At 39.8% G+C, this 5,374-nt stretch overlaps 2 pseudogenes; one reads left to right on the top strand and one right to left on the bottom strand.

Annotated features, from left to right (window-relative positions):
- Positions 1-5,374, top strand: part of LOC111955551 (4-galactosyl-N-acetylglucosaminide 3-alpha-L-fucosyltransferase 9-like) — a 30,800-nt pseudogene that overhangs the window by 9,013 nt on the left and 16,413 nt on the right.
- On the bottom strand, positions 3,330-4,044 carry LOC139029513 (4-galactosyl-N-acetylglucosaminide 3-alpha-L-fucosyltransferase 9-like; annotated as a pseudogene).

Below are 5,374 nucleotides of genomic sequence, written 5' to 3' on the forward strand. Positions count from 1 at the left end.
CGTCAACCAGAGCTTTCTTCTCCTTGCATGTCATTTTCAATCTACTTCTCTCCTCTTGCGCTATGTCACTTTTCTTTTCCATTCGTATTTCTGTTTGCTCAGTTTGGCCTTCTCTATTATCTCTTTCGTTTTGGTAGAGTAGAAGAGTAGGTAAATTGTTTTGCATTTCTACTTTCGCGTGTTTCTCTTTTCCATCATGAGGTCTTGTATGATTGGGAGGGAGTCGTTTGTCACCAGAATGGTGCATGGGTAAGAGAGAGAGAAGTGAGTGAGATCTGTGTGACCCAGAATGGGTTTGAACATCCATGCCTAAGGGATCTACAGTGGCACGGGCGCCTGTTATATGCCTGGGCAGGGGCCCTGTTTACTCTATCTGGGCAGGGGCCTGTTACTATCCTGGGCAGGGGCCCTGTTACTATCCTGGGCAGGGGCCTGTTATATCTGGGACAGGGCCCTGTTACTGATCTGGGAGGGGCCTTTGAAATATGATACTATCCGCACTAGAGAAAACAGGAGGATATGTTTAGCATTCCTGGCAGGGGCCTGTTCTATACACTGGCAGGGGCAGCCATTTGCTTACCTATCTGGGGTTGGGGCGGAGCGGGTTGCCATGTGTATTACTAGATCGCATGGGGCTGAGGGGATTTGGTTTCTCCTTAGAGTATGCATCAGGAGGAAGGAGTGATACCACTCACTGTGAGTCTAACACAAGGCCTTACTGTAGAGTAGACAGAGGAAGGAGCTGTCCCTAACTGGCTGTCCAACAGCCCTTTACGAGTAGGAGTCAGAGACCAGAGGAAGGAGTTGTCCCCCTACTGCTGTCCAAGCCTTCTGTAGAGTAAAGGGCAGAGTGGAAGGAAGGGTCCTCCTACTGGCTGTCAACAGCCTTACTGTAGAGTAGAAACTGGCAGTGAGGTTAGGAGGGACGTGTGTTCCCGTATGTCCTGCTTGTCGCAGACGCCCTTGTAGGTAGATGTAGACAGAGGAAGGGGTCCCCTAACTGGCATCCACACAGCCTTACTATGGAGAAATGTAGACGCTAGAGGTAAGGGGTCCACTACTGGCTGTACACCACAGCCTTACTTGTAGAGGTAGAACACAGAGGAGGGTGGTCCCCTATCTGGCTTGTCCAACAGACCTTTCACTGGGTAGAGTAGACAGAGGAAGGGGCCGCGCCACTAGTATGGACCGCCACAGCCTTACTGTTGAGGTGAAGACAGAGGAACGGTGGTTCCGTTGTACTGGCCTCCAAAATTCAGCCACAGTTACTGTAGAGTAGACTCAGTAAGGAAGGAGTGTAACCTTCTCACTGGCTGTCCACACGCACCTTACTTGTGCTAACGTAGTAAGGTACCAGTACGCGAAGGGTGGTCCTAACAGAGAGATGATTTCCATTAACAGACCTTATTTCGTATTGTGTAGATCAGAGGAAAGGAGTGTCCCCCTACTGGCTGTCCAACAGCCTTCATAGTAAGAGTAGAACAACAGAAGAGAAGTGGGGTCACCATACTAGATGTCCCACGCCTTACTGAGAGTAGAGCAGAGGAAATATTTAGAATAAACAGGCACGGTATGATTCATGCAGCAGCATTTGTAACATATTACATTGAATCTTATTGGGTAATATTCACATGACATGCATCTTAATATGGGGTATTTTTCACATTACATATCTTAATATGGGTAATTTTCAGCATTACATGATTTTTTAAGATATGGGTAAATATTCAGAACAGATCTTAATGATCTTAGACAAACGAGAAAAAAAAATGGGTAATATTTCACATTACTTGATCTAATATGGGTAATATTTTAATTACATGATGTTACGTGGGTAAACAGTTTGTTTCGGTTCTGGCCCCTGAAAACAGGGCATGGTTAACCGTGCTGTTAATCCTGGTATGGCCCCCGCCGTTTATTGTAAATAAGAATATTGTTCGTAACTGACTTGCTGGTTATACTAAAACTAAAAATACCAGTTATGAAGGTTACTTTAAAAAAAAACAAGATTACATGAATTGTTAACGTGGGTAAATTAGAAAGTAATGTGTTTTGTTTGGGTGCACGCCCAGATAAGCAAAGTGCTGTTGCACCGTGCAACTAAGCTTACTTAAGGTGCTTCCCTAAATATTCTAAAGGGTTGTTTCGTTTCAAGAAAGGTGGTTCTTGGTCCATCCTCTTCGAATAGATTTTATGTACACGGATATTGGTGCAACAGGAGTATTGGATTTTAAAACCTGTTATATTTAAATGAAGGGGGGCCCTTTACTATAAAGATCACATGGAGACAATTCAAATAACATATTTTTTTTATCGAGTACAGAATTAAAGTGCTAAAAATGTACGCATGATTTGACATGTTCGTGGTCGCTCCGTGCATGTCTCAGTATTTTTAAGGGAGATTTGAACCCCCAACCTCTTAATACCCGGCAAAACATTTCTCCAGTGTTTTCCCCCATCATTTTTAGCCATTAGTTTATTTATTTTAGTTTGCACATACTGGGCATTTTAATTCACTGAAAATGGTTACATTGTGATTAGTGATTCTTTATGCCTAATTTTAAGCTCTAAACTAACCGCTTGTTTAGAAACGTGAACTCGAACTTTGTTTTTTAATATGGTGAAAAACTTATTACCCTGATCTAAATATTTTTCTTAAACCCGTTAAGAAGCCTTTGAAACACATTAATAGTCAAATCTTTCATAGTTGTAAAGCACGTCGAACTGGTTCTATCTAACTCTTACTGATAATGTTCCCATTACTGTCGTGTTTGTGGTGAAGAAAAACTTATTGTAAACAAAAAAGCCACTGGATTTGGAGTATCGAAGACATAACACAGCCTCAGGCTGGGAGTCTGCTCCAGGTTTTTTTTTTACCGATGTTGCATAGGCTTCTCTGTCAAAAGGTACCGCTAAGTTAAATAACTATTCCACCCCTGGTTGTACCCAGCATCACTATTCACGTTTCATGGCTTCACCACATGCTCACTTGTTTACGAATCAACTAACAAATGGGTATCCACTTAATCCCAAAACGCATTTATTAAGTTAAAGAAAAATAAATAACAATAATATTAAGAGATAGAAAAGTAAAAATTAAATTATAATAAATAGATATGTTGAAATGATAAAATTTTATAACTTAGATAAACAATCTATGACGAAAAAAGAATTTAAAGACAATTAAGCATCATGAAAATCTCTAAAAAATAACCTACAAAAACAAAAATATAAGATGTAACCAGTTGCAAGATATCTTGAATGGTATTGTGGTTATAACCAGATTTAATGTTACGATGTCTTGATTGTTCTGAAAAGTTTTGTATCCTTTATTTCTTTGAATGTAATTCACATGAGCGACAGGCGTGCTCAAGTCCAACAACCATCCCTGGACTTTAAAGTTCTTTCGCCAGGTGAAGTACCTCATGTAAGCTTCATTATTCTGGTCGAGAAAGAGAAGTCTTCTTTGCCAGCTCCTCTGTAAGAGGAGAATCATTCACATGGATGAAAGAAGTCCCTTGGATAAATTGCTCGTAAGTTTGTCCCTGGATGGACCTAAACACCGGCACTGCTCCCCATGTATTCCCATAGCGTTGAACAGCTTCTCTGTAGCATAGTCTTTGTAGATGGAGTTTTCAAATGCCAGGTAGAATTACAGGCTGGACACAGCGTCTTTTGAGTAGTCTTCGTTTTCTAGGTATCTATAAAAATGTCTCCCATAGGCCTCTACTTTGACATGCCTACTGAGCTCGTTGAACACCTGTACCCTCTTGTAGTTTGGGTTCCAGTTGCTCACTATCCAGCAGACTAATTGTCCTTCTTGGGCAGCTCAAAGATTTATCCTCACTGGTTACCTCAACAAGTGACCCATATGGAACCTTGATATCAGAATCCATCGATAACTCGCCAGTCAAATTGAACAAGTGGTCAACACCAGGGATCCTGTTTGTATTAGCCGGTGATTCTCCCATTCCACCACACCCATTTCTGGAACCATGGACGTTGCTCTTGGGGCATGTTCTTCAGGTCTCCATGGATGTCTCTATGGTGGTGATAATGATATTGTATGTTTTATTTTGAAAAGCTTTAGTTGAAAAGTAAAGTGTACCTGTTCATTCATTTGAAATGCAATTGAATACAGGTCCACAAATAATGTTGCTTTCAGTGATGAGGCATGATTCACTTGACCACATCTACGTAGTTCCTGTAGCAGCATTGCTAGACTAGTCTAGCCCACAAACTTACATGGTTCCTACTAGACTAAACCAGAAGCAGAATATTACCAAAAAGTGGGGGAGACATTTTCTGACCTACTTCTTATCGAACAACTATCCAACACGCAACTATCTCAACACTCACTCATTGTCATTGTCACTTGAAGAGCTTMTTTTAATGTAGAGGAAATGATTACATTTCATTATGGTGATAGCCCAATATTGAATATAATTTGTCTATTAAATATAGTAAATTACAGTAGAGGTGGTGTTGTTATTATGTTCAGTTTCAGTGTTGGTTTTTTAACATACTTGGTCGAACTAGTTTAGAGAATAAGAGACTAACCCACTGAGCACAGACATCAATTCATCATCTATTCCACGTTGAAACAACATCATTGAAATGACGTGGAAACAATGTTGATTTAACCAGTGTGCTCAGTGGGAATGCTCTTTTGTTACACAGAATCTCACAATTACATTTTTTTAAATCCAAAGTTATTTAAAATACTTAATTCTAATMATTTATTGTTTTGTATTTTTGGTCTTCTAAAATCAGGTTCTCTTAGTGGGAAAAACCATGGATGAGTCAGACAAATTGAAACAGGTAAGGTCACTTGGAAAAAATTAAAATAAATACTTTTCTTCATCTTGTTATATCAGGTCAAGATCTCATCAAACCGATTTTAACCATAGGGGTATGATCATGGAGTTGATGGTGTGTCTAGCTTTTGGCAGGTTCACAATCCAATGTAAAATTAAAATAGGTTGTTTTTCAAATGGAACGTGAACAAGAGAGTTTACTTCGATATGTCCATACAATTGGCATAGAAATGATATACAACTCAAAACGATGAACTTGGAATACAACAGGGGTAATAATTTACAGTACAACAAATAATAGCAGAATTCACACAGTACATGAAAGATACTGTACAAGACCAAAGAAGTTAAAGTTGTATTGATGCTGGCACAAAACTGTTGAGGGCTCTATTTATCAGGTACAATAACCTGTTGATGGTGTTGATGCAAATCCTAYGTACTATAGGCTACTCATTGTCGAGGGGGTGTGGACCAACCATTTAACTGCTCCCTCTTGTATTATATACATAGTCTCTGACAGCTTTCAACAATGATTTAAAATATTATTAGAGAGAATA

The sequence above is a fragment of the Salvelinus sp. IW2-2015 genome, linkage group LG3 (genome assembly GCF_002910315.2).
Source record: "Salvelinus sp. IW2-2015 linkage group LG3, ASM291031v2, whole genome shotgun sequence".
NCBI lineage: Eukaryota > Metazoa > Chordata > Actinopteri > Salmoniformes > Salmonidae > Salvelinus > Salvelinus sp. IW2-2015.